Source organism: Pecten maximus, chromosome 2 (genome assembly GCF_902652985.1).
Source record: "Pecten maximus chromosome 2, xPecMax1.1, whole genome shotgun sequence".
NCBI classification, from domain to species: domain Eukaryota; kingdom Metazoa; phylum Mollusca; class Bivalvia; order Pectinida; family Pectinidae; genus Pecten; species Pecten maximus.
The window spans coordinates 22,232,200-22,259,280 of NC_047016.1; the positions used below are offsets into that span (position 1 = coordinate 22,232,200).

Genomic DNA, 27,081 nt, shown 5'->3' on the forward strand with positions numbered 1-27,081 from the left:
TTTATACTGCCTGTAACGTATTTATCACGTTACAAGTGTTTTATACTGCCTGTAACGTATTTATCACGTTACTAGTGTTTTATACTGCCTGTAACGTATTTATCACGTTACAAGTGTTTTATACTGCCTGTAACGTATTTATCACGTTACTCGTGTTTTATACTGCCTGTAACGTATTTATCACGTTACAAGTGTTGTATACTGCCTGTAACGTATTTATCACGTTACTAGTGTTTTATACTGCCTGTAACGTATTTATCACGTTACAAGTGTTTTATACTGCCTGTAACGTATTTATCACGTTACAAGTGTTTTATACTGCCTGTAACGTATTTATCACGTTACCAGTGTTGATACTGCCTGTAACGTATTTATCACGTTACAAGTGTTGTATACTGCCTGTAACGTATTTATCACGTTACTCGTGTTTTATACTGCCTGTAACGTATTTATCACGTTACAAGTGTTTTATACTGCCTGTAACGTATTTATCACGTTACAATTGTTTTATACTGCCTGTAACGTATTTATCACGTTACTAGTGTTTTATACTGCCTGTAACGTATTTATCACGTTACAAGTGTTTTATACTGTCTGTAACGTATTTATCACGTTACAAGTGTTTTATACTGCCTGTAACGTATTTATCGTATATATACCGATACATTTACTAGTTTTAAAAGAGCATATATATGTATTCTGCCGGGAGGATATGTATTCATATAGATATCTACATGTGAATAAGTTATATAAGATCATTGCGACAAATTCATAATCGAAACCGAGAGCATGTTTATGATTATAACGCCTTATCAGTTATGTCATAGATCTTTAAAAGACTTTGGAAACATGTGTTGTATTGGCAAATGAATTACTCGTCAGGTTTTTTTTTCACTTTACCAACAAAGAAAGGGAGCATAGTTCACTCCGTCAGGGAAGTCTCTTCAGTTTACCAGTAAGGAAAGGGGAGTGTAGTTCACTCCGTCAGGGAAGTCTCTTCAGTTTACCAGTAAGGAAAGGGAGTGCAGTTCACTCCGTCAGGGAAGTCTCTTCAGTTTACCAGCAAGGAAAGGGGAGTGCAGTTCACTCCGTCAGGGAAGTCTCTTCAGTTTACCAGCAAGGAAAGGGGAGTGCAGTTCACTCCGTCAGGGAAGTCTCTTCAGTTTACCAGCAAGGAAAGGGGAGTGCAGTTCACTCCGTCAGGGAAGTCTCTTCAGTTTACCAGTAAGGAAAGGGGAGTGCAGTTCACTCCGTCAGGGAAGTCTCTTAAGTGCAATCTTCCCTGTTTTGCTTTCAGTCTTTCAGGTGATACTATTTCGTTTCTGTCCAATGTGCCATTTTATTCCAGCGTGTAATTGAGATAATACAATATGTCGTCTTTAAGACACCTTTTCAATGCCCAGTAAACCCTATAGACCAGCAAACACCATCAAATTACAATAAAATAGTGTTCTACTCTGTAAAGCGTTATTTAAAAAAAACTTAAATCTAGTCTGCATACGTTAATTCGATATCGTGAATATAATCAATAAATCGCGTCACTAACTGTTTCAAGTTAACTATGCTGGTCCTGTTGTCGTAAGATTAATGTGTTTTCGGATTAAGATAATCGCATGTTGATTTCAAAAAGATAAACTTCTGCGTTGTTGACATTGACGTATTGTAACTTCTGTTTAGTTTTAACTTGAACCACTTCCCTCAGTCTAACACAATGACCTTTCTGATAAAAAAAAATACGGGCACACCCGGAATTTTTACCAGCGGTAAAACGTTTCGGATATCCTTTTTTATTGTAACACTCAGATATCCTGACCATTGAAACAAAAACTATCACAGTTCCAGAATGAGAGCGTCCGGAAAGCGTGATTACGGATGAGGTAGTCTGATAAAAACCATATATCTATGCCGTAATTGTAGTTTTATACTTATGCACTTATTGACTTCATCCCCAAACGTCTCCGACTGTGTAAGTATACGAAATCAAAACAACACGTATTAAGTTTACTTTAGATTTCTTTTTAATTAACTGACGGTAATTACAGACCACCATACCTTGTGAACACAATTAATTCTTTATATATTTCACATGATATTTTAACATATCCATAATAGAGTTCTGCAATTAAAGCATATATGCATAATCTGTAACAATTTGTTGAAAAATGTTCTTCCGCAAACATTGACATAAACGTGATTTAAAATGTTATACTCATTCTAACAATGAGAATCACATTGTTTATATAAATCGGGAAATTTGATAGAATGCTAAAGTCTAAATCTGGAAAAACGCAAACCAAATGTACAATGATAAGGCGTCTGACAGTGACGTCACTAAGCAAGTGAAACTAGTATAAATGGTTAGAAGTCCTGATGAAAGCAATACTTATTGGATGTGATCATCAATGATGTATATCTCAACATTAACCTAGCTTTTGTGATAGTTGTAGCAGCTAAATATCTGAACGAGCAATCAGTTTGACTCCGGAATATCTGCTAAGTTAATCATTCTGTCTACAGGTATATCAGGGAGAGTGTCCCGATACCTAATTAGTTCCGCTCATTGGCGCAGATTTACACGCAATATTGATCTACCTTATAATTAATGAAACAATACCGGATGAATTCCTTTACCACTCTACAAATACTTTTCAATCTGACCATGCGGGAAATTCTCCGTACAGAAACAAAGCAATATCTAGTGCCTAACCATTGCCGTGTTGTTATTTCACATACTAGATTTAATTGATAGATTATAGTCACGGGAGTAATTATCATGTTATAAACTAATGCAAGCCGAAACCAAAGATCAAAAACAGCTGTAATAATATTGGTTCGTGAAACGACTCTGTTCTATAATTGTTTTGTGTTGACTAGAAAAAGATCTCGGAGTAGGATTGATTACAAATGTCCATCTATTTTTGAAATAATTGTGGAAGTCTGAAAATGTTAAACATCAAAGCTTACAGACAGAGGTGTTAAAGGATTCACTATAATAGAATCAATTTGTACGTGATCGGACCTTCTACTCTCTGTCACGGAGATAATTCTACAAAATTGTCATCGCCCGTCTGTTCAATATCAGGGACCTGGTAGAATACAGGCGGATATAATTATGTCTCTAATGCTATGTGTATGTGATGTAATTATAATGTGTAACATTCCTATATCACATACAACGGTCACGTTGTAGTTTTATGATTATCAAAACGTTTGACGATGGAAAGACTATCCGGGCTCTATTTAAATATTAAATTAAAGATTTACACATTTGTGAATATCAGGTTTTAATACAGAGGCGTTTCGTCCTTCTTTGAGACTCTTCATGAGCGGAAAGTGTGGAAATTTAGCAATCAATACAAATCTGAACTAATGCATTACTGTTGAAGGGGAGGGGCAGTCATTGTTATTTTGATGAATTTGATATTTTCAAGAGGATGTTCGTAAGATACATATGTTTGGTCCTTAGCAAAAACCTGTAACAGTTACTAATATTTTGTTCTAACAAGCTTGAAAATATCGACAAAATAACCACATTACAGATAATACCGACAAAATAATCACTTTATAGAGAATACCGACAAAATAATTACTTTATAGAGAATACCGACAAAATAATTACTTTACTATGTAAACTGAGGGACCGTGCATAAAAATTGCAAATTACATCGATTTTTTCTGTTACGCAGATTCATTAAACATTTTTATAAATAGTGATTATTAGTTTCGTCTTAAATAAAAAAAAAAAAAAATCGTTACAAACAACAAATCAAACTCGTTATTTCTAAGACTTTTTCACCAATTCTTATGGTTGTTCAGCTGTACAATAATGACAGCTGGTGATATACCTTGTACACATGTCAACGTCATTGGCTAACGTCGATGACGTTGTCATACGTAACCGATGGGAATGATGCTGGATAAACAATAGTGTTATTGTCTTACCAACTTACATTACAGATGTCCAGCTATCACGTGAGATCAGGGCAAAATGGTCGTTACTAAGGTTACAACAAAATTATGAGACAGTTACTTACATATTAGCAAAATCTTTCAATGTCAGGGAGTTCTTACCAACATGCAAATATTAGCATATCCCAGATAGGTAATATATATAAATCAGAAACAATTACATCAATAATGATTATTTGATTGAGTGACGTAGAAACTTAATCACAGTGAAAACACTACTGTCATGATACTATATATATAACGCAATTTTCTGATTTGCAACAAACTCCATTTCTCTATTTATAAATGAAACATGAATGGTATGCATATCAACTTATCGACTAAGCGATAAGCCACAATCTGGAATGTAAAGCTATGCATCAAAGAGAACTACAACTGATCCCTCTAATTATGTAAACCGCATTGTGATCATATGTATTGTTGATGGTGGAATATTTCGGATAGACAGCATCAAGCTGGTCTTACAAACGCAAATCACGATAATGGCACTTCTGTGTCGGAAACAAAAAATGAATTCGAAATGATCAATTAGATATTGCAGTCATGCGATCATATGCAAAATAATTACAAAAATAATTCGTCGATGTGATTTCTCTTTGCATTAAATACAACAAAAGGTTATGACAATGCTACAAACTTGTCCATTCACTACAGACGGAACTTTTATACCGAAACATTGCTATACGGCCATCGTTTTTACTGTTGGTTCTGAAAAGGGGTTGTTGTTTTCTCAGCTCAATCACGTCAAGTCTGTCAAAACAATTCGTAAACGGGTAGTGTATCATGTAGTACCAACGAGGAATAAAGCCCACCAGTATATCCAGGGCAGGGATAGAGACCTTATACACTTCACAATTTGAGCAAGACATAATGAACTCACCATTGTGAAGGCAAATGTCAAGGTCACCTTCACACTATAACCCTGTGTGTCAGGGCTATCAGATTTATACTCTTTCGTCCATCCTCACCAAACAATCTAGCAACTATTCCTGGCAATCACACCGTAATCAGAAACATAATGATTTCGTCGAAAACAAACACGCGTCCTTTTGACGTAATACAGTTTCTAGTTTCGTTATTGTTTATAATCAAGTGATATCTTCCCGTTGTACCCTCCGGTAAGTGGCTTGCTTTATACGTTTTAAATAAGTCTGCATGCCATTAAGGGTTGCATAGAGCCGATGAATTGATCCATTAATCACAAAACAATTTAGTCATTTGTATTCGTGAATCATTCGTATTCAGTCAAGCATTTCCACAGATACACTTCGATGCATTATCGAAAACAAGTAAGGCACTTTATCATCATATATAGAAACACTTCGGTGTGTTAATACGCAACAATATGGATGTACGGTTATGTTTTGCACTTTCACTTGGCATGCCGCTTGGTCACATGATCATACGAAAATCTAGAACTGTTATCATCCGCTAAAACACATGATTTGTCACCTAAAGTTGATCAGACGTGGGACACTATACCGCCGCCGGCTGAGGAGCTGTCCGGCCCCCCTGGAATCCATGCATACCGGACAATTGTCTCATGTCTCTACACGTATTGTTAGGGGATCTGGACGACCCGGAAGGGGTTGGATTCTGTGACGTAGACGAAGCATTTCCGTCCGATGGATTACTACCGTCGAACAATTCCGGTTTATCTAAAATCCCGGATCGTTGTCGACTCTTCGACTTGAATCTTCCGGATCGAGATATTGACAAGGAATGACGTAGCTTATTCTTCTCTTTCTCTGCATCCGTCTGTCCGTCCAGTTTTTGGAATTCCTTCTGGTATTCATCTTTGATGTCTTTCGATTTTGACTTCTTGCTACTCCAGAACTTGAGCCAAGACATCGTTTACGTCTGCAGATTCTGCTGCTATAGTTCGTATTCCTGTCGTTAGAAACAATTCACGTGAGCCGGTTACTATCGTGCTTAGTCCGTTACTATGCTGATCCAATTCAAATCCCAGAGTAAGCAAATCTGAAAATACAAAATAATTCATTCGTGTACATACATTAGCTGCCACCACATGTTTTAAAAACAGTCGATTCCAAGTTAACACAAGCTTTTAGCTCGTCAGTAATCCCATTTGTAGAGTTATTGGACACGACAGTAAGGATATGTACGCTAATTCTACATAGGGTTTAGGTAATACGGGAATTAACGAACAGAGGTCACGCTCTGTATTTGTCATTAATCCTATCAATGTGTGCATTCAGGTGTAAATTCGGGTAAAGGAGGGGTTTAAATCATCTTATATACGTTACAGAAGAGTGGCACTGGTTCAAATCGGTGCATGCTACTTATACAGGCCTGATGCATCTTTACCGAAATTGTCCACGCATACATAGGGTTAGCATGGTACAAGATTACTGTCCTAAATATATAGGGAGGATGTTGGAATACATATAGGGTGAGAATATTGGAATACATATAGGGGAGAATGTTGGAATACATACATGGGGAGAATGTTGGAATACATAAAGGGGAGAATTTTGGAATACATAAAGGGGAGAATGTTGGAATACATATAAGGGAGAATTTCGGAATATATACAGGGGAGAATGTTGGAATACATATAGGGGAGAATGCTGGAATACATATAGGGGAGAATGTTGGAATACATAAATGGGAGAATGTTGGAATACATAAAGGGGACACTTTGGAATATATATAGGGGACAATGTTGGATTATTCATGTGTGGTTTAACATTACATATTATGTTAGAATGTTGCAATACACATGTAGGGTAGAATGTTTTTAATACACACATGCCCTGTTTTAGCAGTAGTATTACGATCTTGTTTACAGCATTGAATATTTGACTAGTTGTCTCTGTAAGGCATAAAATAATGATAATAAATAGCTGATGTACTTACACTAAATATATATATCACATGGTTATATACGATGAAAATAATGATGTTTTGAGTAATATACTTATTGTCTTCTGTCGACTAAGTGAAGCATATCAAATATTGTAATACTGTCTCGATATTCTGTCGTTTAAGTGAAGCACATTTAATATTGTAATACTGTCTCGATATTTTCTCGACTAAGTGAAGCACATTTAATACTTTAATACTGTCTCGATATTTTCTCGACTGAGTGAAGCACATTTAATATTGTAATACAGTTTCAATATTCTGTCGACTAAGTGAAGCACATTTAATACTTTAATACTGTCTCGATATTCTGTCGTTTAAGTGAAGCACATTTTACATTGTAATACTGTCTCGATATTCTGTCGACTAAGTGAAGCACATTTTACATTGTAATACTGTCTCAATATTCTGCCGTTTAAGTGAAGCACATTTTACATTGTAATACAGTTTCAATATTCTGTCGACTAAGCAAAACCTATCTGATATTGTTATTAAGTTATACAGTCAACTACATTAAAACATATTTATTATTTATCTTTAACAAATGTGTTTAGCCTATCACTGAACCCTGATAACGATTTATCGTGTTACGTGATGTTCGTTCCCAACTGTTAGAACGGAGACGATGTTTTTCATTAATACTACTGGCTTTAGATGTCAGTAAACATCGGTCCCGACATCTGGTTCATACTATAGAGTTTATAGCGTTGTAGGTATTATCTTTTGTTGACAATAAGTCATGTCTTCTTTATTTAATAATCAATAAAATGAATTTCCCAACTTCTTAAATTTTACATGAAACAGTAATCCTCGAATGGCTGGTATTACGTAAGTAGTAAAGTTGACAAGGCTTTGATACATAAGCAGGTGTATCCTCACACCTGATAAAGGGCCGAACAAAACGGCCGTCTAGCTCATGTCCCAGATACACAAGTATATATATGTTCAGGTGTTTATCTATACACTAATCACCATACACCAATCACATCCCCTGAGATAAATAGCGAAAACATGAATGAATTGGAAAAGATAAAACACAGATTCTACTCGGGTCGTTAGAGGTCACACAACTTCTGTTAGAATGGAGGTTCTCACAAATCTAGGCCGAGTAGTCTCATTGAACCCTTTACTCTACCGTTTGGAATCCCCCGGCAAACTAGGTACATAGTGACTAATATACATATTGCCAGTTTAATTCCGGAACACTCTCGGCAAGCTAGGCACACAGTAACTAGTTTGATACATTGCTAGGTTAGCCTTGGAACACCCCCGGCAAACTAAGGACGAATTGTCGTATTAAACTGGGTTAGGTTTTGGTTTACAGTTTCAGACTAGATTTCAAACTGGTTCTTAAGCTCAAAAACTGGTTCCACTTGAGAAAGAAAGGGAAAGTTCTTTTTTCAGAAATGACGTTCATTGAAAAAAAAAATGGTAACAGAGAACATATTCAGTCATGGAAGCTTTGATACTGCCTTGGCATTAGAAAATCCTCCGTATTCATAATTACGTTGTTTATAGAGCACATCAGAGATTTTCGGAAAAGATTCATGTTGAATAAGGAACCGTTTACTGCTCTGATCAAAACATACAGGGGCTGGAAACTACAATATATATGTATAAGAACAATTCCAAATAAACAAAGATATGCCTTTGCGGTATTAAATAACATTCGCAATCTTTCTCTTGAACAAAAACATCCAACTAACACAATGGGATGGTTTGATTGTTTCACAAACCAGTTTAGTTGACCGCTTTATGAAACAAATGGGAACTTTACACAACAGGTTCAAAATAAAACCCAGTTCGATATGTATTGAAAGCAGTCGGAGCACCTCGCCTCCGTCTGCGAACGTATAGTTTCGGAGAAAATGACTAGGGGTTCCGATTGGTATTGAAAGGTTCATCTCGGAACAACCTCGACAAACTAGGTAAATAGTGACAAGTTCGATATGTATTGAAAGGTTCATCTCGGAACGACCTCGGCAAACTAGGTAAATAGCGAGTAGTTCGATATGTATTGAAAGGATCATCTCGGAACAACCCCGGCTAGTGACTGGCGGACCAAGTAAACACAGAGACAGCCGAGTTCCCGTCACCCTGTATACGTTTAGGACAGACATGGACGGTAGCCTATATCGGTCACTGTCAAACTTTATATAAATATTTACCTCTACGTGGACATCTACAGAAAACAAACCGTTTACAGTCAATTCAAAATCGAGCAAGCAAACACCAACAAAAGTAGGTATAATCCACCCTATGTGGAGCTCGTATTCCAAACCAATGATCCCAGTGATTTACTTCAGAAAGTTTCCCCTTGATACGCAACAACTGGCTAATTTTGGCTAGTTTCTTTAATACAAAATGTCAATATCTAGTTTAACGTAATTAGTTGTATCAGCGGAAGCACAAGTCTGGTAATACTCATTGTAAATCAAATTGACGTGTTTGTTTGTTTGGATATCGATTACAACGTTATCTCTTAAGATCAGATGAATACCGACAGTTTTCCCCACTGACCGGATCATTCGTACAAATAACATTTGTTCTATTCCTTTGTTAAAATATTTTTCTGTCTTCTGTTAAGGTGTTATTTAACAATTGAAGTAGGATTGACACTTCTATCAACGAAAAGCTACCTTTTTAGATAAGACATACTTTTGTTTGGTTAGAAAGTCTCAGTTACACTGGGCGGTATGATGTATATATTCCCCACCCTAATGATATTTTCGGGTAAGTGGATTGAAGGATATTTTTTTTTGTTCTATTTTCTATTTTTATTAAGTTGTGATTTGATCATTCCTTTTTGCTTTTAAATACTAATAGATCTGTTTCACTCCTTTTTTTCACGCTCAGAGAATGTGCCAACGATTTGAATAAAAAAAGTGTGAATTGCCAATAATTATAAAATACGACATTTTTGGGGATTCTAATATATAGTATAGTTAATATGCTTAATTACTTCTGGTGAACAAACAATCCGGTTATAAAATTATACAGAAAGGACAGCAAACACCTATGAGGAAAAAAATAACTATCAAAAGAGAAAAGCAGAAATTAAGTAGTCAAAGCATTTATTTGCAAAGCCTAAGATATATACGAGCCTAGAGGGCATATAGCGATTGTTTCACTCCTTACAGCTGAAGACAGTTATAAACAAGAGATAATTGAAATAATGCCTTACTTCTGTATGCTAACGAAACATGATTTATTTTGAGAAATACCGGAGGAACAAAGACTAAATACATCACAGCACCATAAACTTCCTGCTGTGTGATCTGGGATAAATTGCACGAATAACTTGGTTTAATGATACACCTATTAACTTTACAGGTAGGTGTTTTGTTTAATCCGTACTAGGTCCGGGTATTTTACAAATCAGGACCATCGGATCACCTTTAGTCTAACACCCATTGACAGACTGTCGGATCGGGGTCATCAACAGCCTATCGTCCGTCAACACAAAGGCTGGCGTAGGCAATGGGAAATGTGTAGGATATCTTATATAGTATCACAGTGATAAAGACAGCCCTACCAAAGTACAGTATACCTCCTGTCCCTGGCGTGTGGTGGGTAACAGTGTCGGTAAAGGTAGTTCAACAATTCATAAAGCCAACTAACTGATCATGAGTGGCTCCATAAAACGGTGTGACAGTTCGTACCACTTATGGTGTAACGATTCCGATACAAAGGTGGTACATATAGCTGGTAAACTGAGCCTACCTAATTAAATATCATTATCCGAACAATGCCTTTTAATATAAAATTACCATTCCGATTTCATTTACTCCAGGGATCATTAGATAAATGCATGGACTCACAAGTGATTTTAAACAAGAAACCACAAATAAGATACCAAAAAGTTATTGAATTATCAAACAAATACATATGTTCAGGAATAGAGAGAACATACCATAACCATCTCAAAATTAACTGAACTTGTTCTGCATTTGGCAAGGGGACCCCTCAAATCCCAAGACTGGGTGTAGAATTACGTCTAGGAATTGGTATTACAAGTAATCGTAGTACCTAGGCAAGGTATCGTAGTGCTGAGATGTCCATACATATACGAACAAACAACCATTTATATCAAACTATGTTATACCCCGACCTGACGAATAATGCTGTGTGTCTGGGCTTTATACTCTGTCCCCCAAAACTGATACGCTACACAGTGAACGCTAACGTGGTAACGGTCAAAAGCTAAAACAAAACAAAACAGCCTGATTAGTACAGAGTGACGTCATGGAAACTGACATCCGTGTCTGAGTCAGTCGGTGGAAGCATCAGCAGGTGGCAGGCGTTGTGTAATTCAACAAATTACTGGCAAACAACTGTACCTAACCTGATACTTTGGCACATGACCCTAATCAGACCACAGCCGACTGTGTGCCAGATATTACCTAGTCAAAGTGTAGAGTTTAGGGTCGACGTGAGTTTACTTTCTATTTCAATACATTTAACACACTAATGTACATGTACGTGATTGTAAATTCTTGTTATCGAAACATCATTAAAACATTTCATTTGACTTACTTTATAGTAAAACATCGCACGAATGTTATAATACTTCTGTGGAATAAAGTACTATGGTACATAAGTAGATAATAGAATGCCTATTTTAGATAGCATTTCTATTGCGTTGGTTCTTATTTTACGTGCACGTAACATGGGGTTTATGAAAAGATACTTATTTGACCCTGTGTTTTGATTATTAAACATATAGTATCCATCTAAAGTGATTTCACTCAATTTGTCCAAAGTGTCCATCTGAAGTGATATCACTCGTTGTCCAGAGTGTCCGTCTAGAGAGTGCATCACTCTACTGCAAAGTGGTGTACAGTTATGGTACAGTAAACAATACCTAGACCAGGTGCCCACTGTAATCGCTCGTACTGGGCTATCTAGCCAAATATCTTACTTACTGCCAAGAAGAAAAAAACTTTTTTGTGTGTAGCAAAGGTAGCTACAGGAAGGAAATGTACATTTGATACCGGAGGCATGTCATGCTCAGCACAGTGCAGATGAAATGTACATTTCACAGCAACAACAAAAAACTTTTCATTCATTAGAAGGAACGCAACAGGATACGGGAAGTGGAGTCGGGAGTCATTGTCAGATGTTGTATATGTTGTATATGTAATAAAACTTGTAAAAAAGGACTTTGTGTTTCATTAACGTTTGGATACGTTACACGTCACGAGATAATGATGACTGTCACGGCTTTCATTCATAAAACTCACTATTTGGGCCATCGATTCAATTCCAGGGCGTGTATCATCGTACTTCATCTTTCATTTTACTTTTACAAAATACTCTCTGACATCATCATTCATATTTAGTTTCCCAGTTTACACGTTTGAACCCTTTTAAAATCCTATTAGTCGGTCTTCAAGATATTGTTCACAGAGATCTTTAATCTTTATTAGAACAATGTTAAATCAACATCTTAAATCAATAATAGAATGTAGCCATTCTGTTAAATAACGTATCCGCTGGTTTTGTACGTATTCTCAAATTAAAATAAGCTTTTTAAAACAATGTAAAATAAACCATGTCCCATACTTATTAACACAATTTAAATTGATCAAACCCTTAAATACAATGTAAAATAACCATTATATAAAATCCGTATTAGAACAATGTAAAATTGATCAGCCCCTCAAATATATACCAGAACAATGTAAAATTGACTAGCCCCTCTGTGTTTAACTTAACCAGTCTATTTTACCGTCATAAAACAACGAGAATTTATCTAATAGGCCCTAAAGCGTATTATGAACAGCAGAAATTTTACAGTTCCCTCTTAACCTTTCACTAATGGTATTGTTGTAAGATCCCAAATGTGTCGCCTCTTAGGATCTTTAGTCAACAATATCTACATTATTTATGATCTTATATATACACTGTAATTCTTCTATAGAAATACGTGTATATAAGTCACATACAAATGAAACAGAAATTTAAAATGCAATAATTAGCAGGCAGAACAAAAGTAAAGTTAGTTGATGTGTGATTTAGAGAGTATTTAGAGCCTATAATTAGATTGCTAATGAGGTTTTTGTGTACATTGTCGGTAATATCTGTAAATTGTTAGAATTCCTTTTATATACCGATAAACAGAGCGAAACGAAACTAATTCAAAATATTGTTTCTATCACATCAAAATATTACTTCTATCACATTATCTTATACAAACCTATACACACTAGCTTTGTCCGTAAATAAAATTAAATCCATAGGTCAAAACTAATTCTATTCTTAACATATAAATGCAGCACTTCTATAAATACGTTAAATCAGCAATTTTTATTGACCATTATACAACGCGATTCTGCCTTGATTTATACAATACGTGTTATTATTACCGATAGGCTCGGTAATCCTGTCTGACACGAGTAATATGTATTTCTGTTTATTGTTAAATGTTTATTTACTACCATGTCTATTCACATGGACACGTTGGCATCGAAAATATTATTGGAACTTGATGCGAGTTAATCCCCAGGCCATTCTGTTACCCACAATGGTGATAACAGTTTATATCAACCATTATATCACGGAATGTTTACAAAATGTCACGAATCAATTTAGCATCAGTTTATAACTGTTATAGAGTTAGACCATTGTTATGTATGGCAGGTCATAGACATCTATATATGGAGGAATATCATGAATGGCCTCCGTGACATCTTATACCAGGGAAATAGCAACTATCTACAGATATTGCTAAATTGAGGAGAGAGTATATGAGTATCAGAAATAAGAGGACAACTTCCTCAGATAAGCAAATAACAGGTCGTCAGAACTGAGCGAGGACCAATGACATATCTCTTCAGAACTCAGAAAGGATAACTTCTCTAGTTTAGGAGATGACATACGTCTTCTGACATGGGCCAGTACACCTTTCCTAGTGTAGGAGATGACATACGTCATCTGACATGGGCCAGGACACCTTTCCTAGTGTAGGAGATGACATACGTCATCTGACATGGGCCAGGACACCTTTCCTAGTGTAGGAGATGACATACGTCATCTGACATGGGCCAGGACACTTTTCCTAGTGTAGGAGATAACATACGTCATCTGACATGGGCCAGGACACTTTTCCTAGTGTAGGAGATAACATACGTCATCTGACATGGGCGAGGACACCTTTCCTAGTGTAGGAGATGACATGCGTCTTCTGACATGGGCCAGGACACCTTTCCTAGTGTAGGAGATGACATGCGTCTTCTGACATGGGCGAGGACACCTTTCCTTGTTTTTGAAATGACATATCTCTTCAGAACTGAGACAGAATAACTTCTCCACTTTAGGTGATAACATACGTCTTTTGATCTGAAGGGAAATAATTTTGAGATTCGGACAGGACACACAAGTCTGTCTGCCAGTAATTCCTATACGTCAACAGAGCACATGTTTCAATGAAATATTCCTCTGGTGTCTAATCGGGAGTGCGTGACCATGTCGCGTAATTCGAACATGGACTAAAATCCAGGTAGTCGTGGATCAATACGAATTCATCACCAGGTGGCGCTGTGTACAATGACTCATGTCACCATACAATGTGCTTTGTTACTCGCTCTTTAAATCGTAATTATTCATCTGTCTTTGTCCGAGTTCATTATGTCGTGGTTGTTGTTGCTGTTGTTCTTGTTATATATTTTGGAATGTTTTGATTCTAAAAAACTTAAATAAATATGGCACCAAAGTTGATGAATTATAAGTGAAATGTTTCCATCCTCGTAAAATAAAAATAAGTAGTGAGTGGCATATCGGTGACATATCTATGAATAGTAATGTTTTAGATTTTTAGATTCAAAGTAAATTAGTTAAAGGGGTGCATCACAATATAATAGTAAAGTATATATAATATATCTAGATGATCCGGTCTTTAGTTACGCCACCGACAACTGAGAATGCCAGGCGCCTGTGTCCCACACTGCCCGTTTTAGATACTCCTATCGTATGTAGGTGTATTGTGGAACAGCATCTTTATAATCTCTAATGTGTGCACTAGATGACAGTGTATATGTTTGAGGGGATGTTTTAGATGTGTATATTTTGATTATATTGGTTTTCGGGTGTACATTTTATAATACTTGGTTGTTATGTGACATTTTGAATCCCAAACAATATTTAAATTTAAATGAAGGAATATTTGAAACACAGGATTGGAGCAGACATGTCCTGTACCGGTTTGGTCACACATGACACCACTGTTTTCTACCTTTAAAGACAGTATGTTAATGTGTTTATCTACGTGAATTCTATATAAATCATGAATACTTCATTGACTCGTTTGTATTGTTTTGCACGCCATCTAACATGGTGGTCGCAAGCAATGTATCTGTAAGTCAGTCTACATGTACTTGTATCACGTGACATTTCACTGAAATATGAATTAATATAAGGTCATCATTTGAAATTTACTGAATAAGGTAGAAAGGTAAACAAGGACGGTAATGATGAAGGTAGAAAGGTAAACATGAACGATAATGGTGAAGGTAGAAAGGTAAACAAGGACGTTAATGAGGAAGGTAGAAAGGTAAACAAGGACGTTAATGATGAAGGTAGAAAGGTAAACATGGACGTTGATGATGAAGGTAGAAAGGTAAACAAGGACGTTAATGATGAAGGTAGAAAGGGAAACAATGACGTTAATGATGAAGGTAGAAACGTAAACAAGGACGTCAATGATGAAGGTAGAAACGTAAACAAGGACGGCAATGATGAAGATATCTGATAAATTACTTTATACAATAACAATAGATAGCAGGATCTTTGCTATTTAACCAGCTGCTTGATTTGCTGTTTGTATGTAATTGTGAATTAATCCTATCTGTTAGTTACAGACAAAGCGGTAAATTGACATGTCCATTCTGGTAGGTTTGTGTACAGTTGCATGTCGTAGGTAATTAATCCATTTAAACTACTGACTAGTGGAACGATTGTCGAGGTCAAAAGGGATGATTCATCAACAGGCAGACATCCGTTAATCTATTACTTAGAGATAAACTTAGTATTTACTGTGAATTCGTCAGCACCCGACAAATCACTTATATAAACTTATCGCTTCTCTACTGACATATCAGTAGATCCGAGTACAGGTAACGGTGCACTAAAGTATGAAATCAGACCAAAAGCGAGGTCTACATGTACACTGTACATGTGCAGTTATATTTCCTTATGGCTGTAATGTAAAGAGGTTTAAACAAGAAGGGGCAACATAAAATGGTTCTGCGTGGTATATGTAAATAAATGTACGCACTCTGCTAACAATAAAATCCGACAATGTGTTTGAGTAAACAAAGACCTGCAGAATGCGGGATTGTAGGCAGGAATACAAAGGTAAGTAAAAAGTACATTATTTATCAGGAAAACAAAGGTAAATAAAAAGTACATTATTTATCAGGAAAACAAAGGTAAGTAAAAAGTACATTATTTATCAGGGATACAAAGGTAAGTAATACATGTAGGTACATTACTTATGAGGAATACAAAGGTAAGTAATAGGTACATTACTTATCAGGGATACAAAGGTAAGTAAAAAGTACATTACTTATCAGGGATACAAAGGTAAGTAAAAAGTACATTACTTATCAGGGATACAAAGGTAAGTAATAGGTACATATTATATTACTTATCAGGGATACAAAGGTAAGTAATAGGTACATTACTTATCAGGAATACAAAGGTAAGTAATAGGTACATTACTTATCAGGGATACAAAGGTAAGTAATAGGTACATTACTTATCAGGGATACAAAGGTAAGTCATAGGTACATTAATTATCAGGAAAACAAAGGTAAGTAATAGGTACATTACTTATCAGGAAAACAAAGGTAAGTAATAGGTACATTACTTATCAGGGATACAAAGGTAAGTAATAGGTACATATTATATTACTTATCAGGGATACAAAGGTAAGTCATAGGTACATTAATTATCAGGAAAACAAAGGTAAGTCATAGGTACATTACTTATCAGGGATACAAAGGTAAGTAATCGGCATATTAGTTATCAGGAAAACAAAGGTAAGTAATAGGTACATTACTTATCAGGAATACAAATCCAACAAAGAGTTGATCAAGAGTTGTGGGCCACCCCACAAAACAATAAAATCAAGGAATAGTAACAAAGATGTGAGCTGTGATATTAACAAACAAATCCTCTTCGCTTCGAGATACTAAATGACCTTCGGACCCACTTATAGCAAATTATACACAGAGTTGTCGTTCCTTATACTCACTAACATTGTTTAAGGAACACTAACTCTGGGTAGAGATTCCATTTGTAGGTACTGTATGGCTTTCGTATCCTTCGTCACTTGTAGGGAAGACGTGACCTTCGGAACCGGAACCTTCATCACTTGTAGGTACTGTATGGCCTTCGGAACCTTCATCACTTGTAGGTACGACATGACCTTCGGAACCTTCATCACTTGTAGGTACTGTATGGCCTTCGGAACCTTCATCACTTGTAGGTACTGTATGGCCTTCGGAACCTTCATCACTTGTAGGTACGACATGACCTTCGGAACCTTCATCACTTGTAGGTACGACATGACCTTCGAAACCATCATTAAAAATGCAAACGCTTTGATGATTACACGATAGTTAGCAGTACCTTATTTGACTGTGATACTATGATGGTTTGATTTTGTAAACATTTCATGTAGTATCTCCCCGATTTCTCATTTACATACACAACCGACGCCGTATACTGTGTATTTCTCCATTATTTAAATAAATTTAGTTTGAAATTCTAAAGAATATATCTTCTATTGAAATACGTGTATTTAAATTTGCATAATGTTTCATTGATTTGTGTCCCGTTCATGTCTGTAGCTAACCCGTGTATACGACTTTTCCTTTGATGTAGTATATAAAGGCAGAGCGCAAAGGAAACTTCCAAAGTAAATCGACCCGATTACTGTATAGCACGGACAAAAAACAGACATCATTTTCATACTTGTATTTCATTCCTATATATCTTAAATGAGAATGGAAGCCTTGATACCGTGTCCCGACAAAGTGTACAATAACTGGTGTCAACAGACGGGAAATATGGTACAGTATGTATCGGTTATAATCCTGTAAATTAGTTATATGTATCATACATTAACATTCTTAATTTCCTCAATTAATAAACACCCTGAATATCTCCGTGGAAACTCGTGTGGCCTTTGATGTAATTTTGATGCCACGATATTCTCGTGGCTGTCTTTGTCTGTTGTTTTAGTCATTCACTATTCTCGTGGTTGTCTTTTCTGATGGTTTGATGCCTATTAGGTGTTGTGGTTGTCTCCCCTGTTAGTTTGATGTCCCTTTATTCTCGTGGATGTGCTGGTCTGTTGTTTTAGTGTTTCACTGTTCTCGTGGTTGTCTTTTATGTCGATTTGATGTCCAATAATTGTTGTGGTTGTTTCCCCTGCTAGTGCCTTTATTCTCGTGGTTTGTTGTTTTAGTGTTTCACTATTCTCGTTGTTGTCTCCCCTGTTAGATATGCTGGTGTTCCATTAATCTCGAGGCTGTCTAGTGCACGGTAAGTCAACCTTTTTATATTTCTGATATGAGTATCATAATCTAGGATTGTAACGCACGGCTTTACGTAGTCATGAACCCTTATACTGATGTGGTACAACACCATTATCCACGTGGTATAGGAGGACTTTTCTTCGAATCCTGAAGAGTAGGATCCTGTAGCGGGTAACGGCTAGTAACGAGAAGGAGGATGAGGAGGAGGAGGAGCTCTATGATGCTGTATACCTAGCCAATGCACTCTAAAGTATTTGCAGTTATTTATTGAACCACATGGGACATATAGCACATGATCATCCCAGGCAAATTTCATCCCTTGGCAAAGAACACATAACGCATGATTATCCCTGACAAATGCCAACCATTGATACAGATTTAAGGACATTAAAATTCAAAGCAATAACAACGCAACAACCTCTGAAATTGAAGTGGTTCATATTGGGAATAAATAGACATCGTGTTAAAACAGTCTCCATAGATACCAACTGCTTATAAAATATCACCGTGGAAACATTCATTACGTCATATCTTAGAATACGGAAAATTCGTGTAGTTAATTAATTCAAGGGGTTCGATTCCCATGAATAATCATACTAGTTATACAAGACAAACAGACACAATCGCTGGTTAGCATACTTACCGCTGTCGAGATAGGAACGTAAGGCTAACCAAACATTCGACGTTAGGGAACCCTACTACCTGTTTGATGGGGTACAATAGAGAGTTGACCTAGGTGTTTGGATAACATATTCCCGACCGTCACGAAACCTAGTGACAGTTCATGGCCTGTTTATGGCGGAGATTGACGTACCACTATTTCACCAGACCTCCGGTTTATTACGGGGTCTGTGACTTTGTCGACCAGTCCCTCTTCCTCCAATACTACCGAAACATTTACTTGTCATTGTTATCAGTAAAGGGGCTATGGGACATTGGCGTCCAGGTATTGATTTGATCAGTGGATGTCGTGTGGATAATACACACGTGTCGGGATAATGAGACAACTCTAACATGTAACCTCTGTCCGATTTCAAACCGAGGTTTTAAGGATTCATTCTCTAGAGAGAGCCTAAGTAAGATGTATCAGACGTTGGTTGATTGCGTGACCAGAGGTCATTATGAAGTGCCATCTTACTGAAATGACATACACTGGACACGTATACTGACACTCCGTCCCATCACATTATACCTATAACGGATTCTTCCCATCACCTCTAAAACACGACGTCGGCCAGAGAGTAGTGATATATAAGCCTTCCTCGTTTGGGCAGATACTCAACATCAAGGCCAAAAGCGAGGTATTGCCAAGTCAGAGCATAGGAAACGGGGTAGTTAGGGGGCAGACGGGAAATTAATAGCCAAATATAGCAATGGATGCAGCAGATGAGTAGACAGGACATATACATCTGGTGCAGTGGATGATGTAAATAAATTACGGCGGCCTCGTATCGAGGTTCGGCCAAATTAAAATCCACAGTTCTGTAGGGGTTTGCTTATACCTCTCTCTTCCTATAACATATAGTGGGTAAGCGCATGTATTAAGTCAATAAAACGTCTCTTAAGTCCAGAGATAGTACATCATGCCTATCTTATAGATGATACGGATGGGGCCATAACAATGATATACAAAATTATCTATATTCGATATCACTTTGTTTTTTGTTTTTTGTTTTTTTGTTTTTTTTTTCAAAACAAACTAGCAAATAACTACGTGTCATTGGTATGCAAATTAACAATATTGTTTGAAGGTCCACAGAAAGGTTCACGTGAGTGCCGTACAGTATCACATGTTCGCCAGAGTCACGTTGAGGTTGTGACGGGGATGATTGAAGTCAGTATACGGACCACATGGAGACCTGACACATGCTTATTACATACTATACAAGGACTGCCAATGTTTACAAATCACACAGTTTATATCGGCAGAATCAGCATTCACATTTTAACACATACATATATTTGAATAATTTACAGAGGTATAGATCAAGATTAGACCGGAAGTTCAGTTGTTGTCTAATTCAATATAGAAACCCGGAAGTGACATAGACATGGAAATGTCTGGAAAAAAACTTGTCAATTTCAAATATGTATCCTTCTGGTTAGTAGGGCCTACAGAGGTAACGAGAGTCCTCCTTACAGAGGAAGTGGTGATGATTGTGCTGTGTAGAGTGCCGAGCTCGATATAAGGGTTCAATAAAAGGTATAAGGAAAATGGCGTGATGGGATTCGTAACATGTCTGATTGCTAACAGGCTAATGGAGGATTTGGAAGGTCGAGGGTTGACTAGATCGTGTTTACAAGATGTTTCATGTCTTGACTTTTGAGTTTTGAAGTACACGTGATACACCGATTTAGTCGACGTCATCTTCCCGATTTTAGTCCGTTGCTCTATTTCCACATACCTGGTATTAAGGATATACCACATTGTTGATGTTTCGAAATGATCAGTATACATAGCTAGGCAACTGTGTTAGAAACTTCATGTTCCAGCGAATGTCCCTATAGTCATGAGGCCTGATAAATCTAATCTACTTTGTTGTCCTAATTAACTCAGGTGATGACAATCCGAATATAACTACTTAAATGGTCTAAATCACCTCAGGCGTACAGCTGTCATTGTCCCTGTTCTTGTATTTTGTTCTACTTTAGACTTTACAGAAACCATACCTTGTAGACCTCCATGTCTGACTGTAAGGTCTATGTACCTTGTAGACCCCCATGTCTGACTGTAAGGTCTATGTACTTATGTACCTTGTAGACCCCCAAGTCTGACGTAAGGTCTATGTACTTATGTACCTTGTAGACCCTCATGTCTGACTGTAAGGTCTATGTACCTTGTAGACCCCCATGTCTGACTGTAAGGTCTATGTACTTATGTACCTTGTAGACCCCCATGTCTGACTGTAAGGTCTATGCACTTATGTACCTTGTAGACCCTCATGTCTGACGTAAGGTCTATGTACCTTGTAGACCCTCATGTCTGACTTTAAGGTCTATGTACGTATGTACCTTGTAGACCCCCATGTCTGACTGTAAGGTCCATGTACCTTGTAGACCCCCATGTCTGACTGTAAGGTCTATGTACCTTGTAGACCCCAATGTCTGACTGTAAGGTCTATGTACCTTGTAGACCCCCATGTCTGACTGTAAGGTCTATGTACCTTGTAGACCCCCATGTCTGACTGTAAGGTCTATGTACCTTGTAGACCCCCCGTGTCTGACTGTAAGGTCTATGTACCTTGTAGACCCCCATGTCTGACTGTAAGGTCTATGTACTTATGTACCTTGTAGACCCCCATGACTGACTGTAAGGTCTATGTACCTTGTAGGCCCTCACGTCTGACTGTAAGGTCTATGTACGTATGTACCTTGTAGACCCCCATGACTGACTGTAAGGTCTATGTACTTATGTACCTTGTAGACCCTCATGTCTGATTGTAAGGTCTATGTATCTTGTAGACCCCCCATGACTGACTGTAAGGTCTATGTACCTTGTAGACCCTCATGTCTGACTGTAAGGTCTATGTACCTTGTAGACCCCCATGTCTGACTCTAAGGTATATGTACCTTGTAGACCCCCGTGACATATCCCTCTGCAGATGACATGCACATGACTGGATCCGTTTCAGCTGTACACGGATTGTAAAACATTCCTATGCACTCCCGTGGGACCTAATTAAGTCTTTTTGTACAATAGTGAACCGTGGGAGGGTTCTGTTCGGGTTTAAGTGGTTTAAAATTGAAATAAAATTAGATTTTCGTAGTCGTTCGTGATTCATTTATATAAACGTTTGAGAGTCATTCTGTTGGAGTCAAGCTACAAGCCAACTGGGGGTACAGCGAGTCATATCATTATCTGTATAAACCGATAAATACGTTTGCTGTGCCACAAAATCTTATGTAACGTTTCATATTGATTAAAACAGATCCATCAATATCTTCACTATAAACCACATCTCAACGATAACAATGTTAATTAATGCAATTTTTCGTGAAACAAAACAAACGATTGTCTTACGAAAATTGCAACGCTGACATTTAACACAGTTCCCTCTGTGGTTGTTAAATCTATTTCACCCACAATTCCGCGAGTAATTATCCTAGAGCAGTCTGCCATCTACTTCAGAACTCTCGGTAAATCACGGAGATTATGGTATAAAATGGAAAGTCGGTCCCAGACGAAATATATATGTTACAACCTTCCTGTGAAGCTTGGAGAGAAAAAAAATAGCCGAGTACTTGTTAATATACACCGTGATAGTATATTGTATAAAACAATGTGTGACGATTTTAACCGTTTCCCATGTGAGCGTAGGCATTGACAGGGGATGTTGTCAGTGGGTAACTTGACAGAATATCATATTAACCCACGCGTCTTCAACCCGACAGTCGACACACATAATACATGTATGTATACAAGATCTGTAATATAATAGCCGATCATATCAACTTGATAACGAGGGTGTGTTGGCAGTCAATATCATTATAGGGATAAAAATATTAATCAGATCAAATAAAGTGTTAACAGGATCTATAATGTTAACTGGGTTTATAGTATTAACCAGGTTTTTAATGTTAACTGGAATTATGATATTAACTGGGTTTATAGTATTGATCAGGTTGACCAGGGGCCGCGGTGGCCGAGTGGTTAAGGTGTCCCGACACTTTATCACGAACCCTCCACTTCTGGGTTGCGAGTTCGAAACCTACGTGGGGCAGTTGCCAGGTACTGACTGTAGGCCGGTGGTTTTTCTCCGGATACTCCGGCTTTCCTCCACCTCCAAAACCTGGCACGTCCTTAAATGACCCTGGCTGCTAATAGGAAGTTAAACAAAAACAATCCAAAACAAACAAACCAAAGATTAGGTTGAATGTTGAACTAGGTAAGTTAGTATTAACACTACACAACATAAACCTAGTTAGCACTATCCATCTAGTTAACATTAAATTATCCTCATTAAAACTATTTAAACTTAAGTAAAACTATGAATCTAGCTAACAAGGTTTATATTGTTAACTGGATTTATAGTGTCAACTATATTTATAGTGTTAACTGGGTAAAAAGTATGTATTAGGTTGATGAAGTGTTAACTAGGTTAAACTAGGTAAATTAATATTAACATTATAAACCCAGTTAACACTATAAATCTGGTTAACTAGATATAGGTTTATATTGTTAACTGGGTATATAACGTTAACTTTATTCATAGTGTTAACTAGGTTATAGTATAAATTAGATTGAATGTAGTGTTAACTGGGTTTAAGTAGGTTAATTCATATTAAAAATGGCGCCTCTCAGCAGTTAAAATGTTACAGGGACCTGGTAATCTATTACGATATATTGGACGTCCTGATCACAGAGGCCTACGAATCTCTTACTTAAAACAGGTTAGACCTGCTCTGATAATCACTTAATGTAAACATTACGTTTCCCCAGTAAGAGAATGGTAATATAACCATAACTAAGTGTGATGCTCCCGAAGTGTCCTTAAATTATCATCACGTTCCGAACGACACAAACCAGTAACCACGTTATAAACCGAGACTTTTTAACCCGAATTGTAATCAGATTTACACCTCCTACCTTATGATGACAGGACAGATTAAAAACAAGCAAACATAGCTATAAAAACTTAATCATACGAGACAGGGGACACACGGACTGTGACTGATGTCCTGTACGTGTTCATTCAAATCATATTGATTCGGATTCGGTGAATCAATATTTGCGTTCATTTTCAAATCGAACACCCTTTCGACATTGCATAACTTGTCCCATTATTTACATAGCACTTACACCAGCAGTAGTTGACAAACGCACACAGCTGCGTAGTTGACAATTTCACGAAATACATATGTAAGATAAACTGTCCTTTGGTTCTCACGTTTGACGGTTACTTAGATGTATACTTATCGAACCTGACAAAAACTTAGCTTAACTATCTCGTTTAAATTAACTGTTTCGTTTATAATCAACTTTTTTAGCACATAAAATTAACCTTTGTCATTTGCAATTAGCTATTTTTTCTGGAATAAACTATCGTCTATTGTTGTTTACAATTATCTTGATAAATCTGTGTTATTTCGAAGTTAAACTGATATGGTGCCTTAAAGGTTAAGTTGCGATGGTGTAGAACATTTTCACATCAGTGATACTAAACGATCATTGTGTGGTTTACCATATATCAGACGTAACGTATGTCAAATTATAGTATATGATAGTGTCTATAACGTCATCACGTCACTCAATTCAAGGCCAAGGCCAAGGTCACTGATCTAAAGGTAAATGACGTAAAAAGAATTGGTAAAGGTCGTACAAATTACAAATAAAGAACGCTCAGGTAAAGGCCAATAAGCTACATATGAAGGATACTTAGTTAGAGGTGAAGGTCATTTGATTATAGGTACATGTCACTCAGCTTCTGGTAAAAACAGTTAGTTACAAGTCAAGGTCGTTGCAGCTAAAACAATCCTTGTCATTTTGTCTGTTATCATTACAGTACAGTTTTCTGAAGTAGATAAGTTAATACAATATACTGTTAATAAGACAAATAATCTCATCATTGTTAAGATAAATACGTATCGGACAGACAGTATCACGAGAGATAAATAGACGAGTATGTAGGTTATCCAAATCGTCTTACGTTTATCATGCTCGGATTTCCGAGAAACTTGGTTGTTTTTACCTGTTATGTCACACAGTTATCGGACACTGTAAGCTAAAGTATAATAGGTATAGATATACTGTACATTTAGGGTGAGTATACGGGTAAACACGAATTGTATCGATTATACACAAAATCTATCGCCCGTGATCGTGATTATGTTACCCGCGTTTGTGTATGCTGAAATACACGTCACGTGTAATGTAGGTATTCATACATTACAATGTGTTCCGATATAATATCATTTACAGTTACAGCAAATTGATTTCTTTATTGGTAAGATAAGTGTATATTATTATACATACTGTAACTTTTAGTGCATTTTCTTGCATAAGGAACCTGCCAACACAGGAATTACCCGAGTACAACTTACCTGTAATCAGTGGCAGGCTTATTGATCAGGTACGTCCAACAGTACATTAATCTGTTTGCAGGTAACATGACGACTTAAGCAGATTTACTTGCGATCAGAACACGGCACACTAAGCCTAGGTACTCTCGACAGTCCATCACGTCGTCACTTACATAATATTATTATATTTCACATAAACTGACCACATTTGGTCATATCTTAAATACGTGTTGCATGTAACCTTCCAATATGTCACTTCCCCATCCAATTATAATCCAATTGTTTATGAAGTAGTATTCCAAACTATTGAATTAGAATTAATTAACTTGGTCTGAAATGTTATTCCCTTTTAAAGTTTTAAACATACAAGCACGTGTGCACACCCTGTAGCGGACTGTATGTCCCTCTCTATTCCGTTAGATACACTATCTAGGAGCAGTAGGTATTTAGCCGCTCTCATACACCTAACACAGTGCCAATACACCGAGCAAATCTTCATACAAAAGGCCAGAGAAAGAAATAGACTAGTTCATTGTAGGTCTTTATCAGAGGGAAGGCTGGGGTCTGTTAATGACAACAAACACCGTCCAGGAAATTGATTATAATACATTTACTCGATCTGAAGACCACGTGTTAGTGAATAGCACGACAGCTCGTGCGCTGTTGAATAAATGATCTGTTCGTGATTCATTGCCGGGTGCGTCATAACCTGTCCACCCTCCAACGCACTGTTAATGGAAGGTTCTCTCAGACCCAACTCCGTACCCGGTTAAGACTTAAGCGATATGAAAACACAATGACATCTAATGTATTCTAGGTCTCATAAAGGGTACTGTTGATAAGATTTATCAATAAAACCATGTATAGTTCTCACATATTTAATAAACCTGATATGTAAATATTATTATTTTAAGTAAACACATTTATTTCTTAAGGGTACAAATGTATGTTTATAATCCAATAACGCACTTGGAGGGGTATTCATTCGAATTATTTAAATGTTTACTTTGAAGAGTAATACATTGTAATTATTCAAATTAATGCTTTGACACAACATGTCGCCTTTTATAGCTATAGTAAAGATCCTGGTCACCAGCTTAACCAACAAAATATATTCGCTAATATCGTCATATCAGTAGATACCAATGTAATTCACGAATGAAATCACATTTCCCTACCTGAATCCGGCGCACTGTTCATGCTACTAGACCTAATTGATATATGTGTGAATCCCTTATCAATAATTCATGTAGTAGGTACGGCCAGGGTACGTCACGGGTCGCTAATTTTAGACTTCTGAGCCATGGTAAACAGTACCAGAAACACTGCCTTTACGAAACATCGATCACATGATCTCGGATGTGACTGATATCTTTTGTAAAATCTCGTCTTTTTCTCTGCCTTCACTATGAATCTTTCGCCTCGTCAATTTTCTATCATTTTATCTATATGTGTTGCTGTTTACAAGTTATTAGAATCTACTGATGATTATAACAAAGGTTGATATTTTTGGTATTTCCAATCTGATAAGATCTACCCCGTAAACTCGGTATGAATGATGAATATCTAATTTTAATTAGATTACGGTATTCCATACCAGTTTTGTTTCACTTTATTTGAATGTCTGATATCATTTTCTAGAATGTGCAACATTATCGAGTTG

At 36.8% G+C, this 27,081-nt stretch overlaps 1 long non-coding RNA gene across 1 annotated transcript; it reads right to left on the reverse strand.

Moving 5' to 3' along the window:
* Nucleotides 1-1,995: 1,995 nt before the first annotated feature.
* On the reverse strand, nucleotides 1,996-25,901 carry LOC117321525. Its single transcript, XR_004531375.1, has 2 exons — nucleotides 25,440-25,901; nucleotides 1,996-5,949 (listed from the first exon to the last, which is right to left on the reverse strand). It is a non-coding gene; the product is annotated as an uncharacterized LOC117321525 (long non-coding RNA).
* Between the last annotated feature and the right edge of the window lie 1,180 nt (nucleotides 25,902-27,081).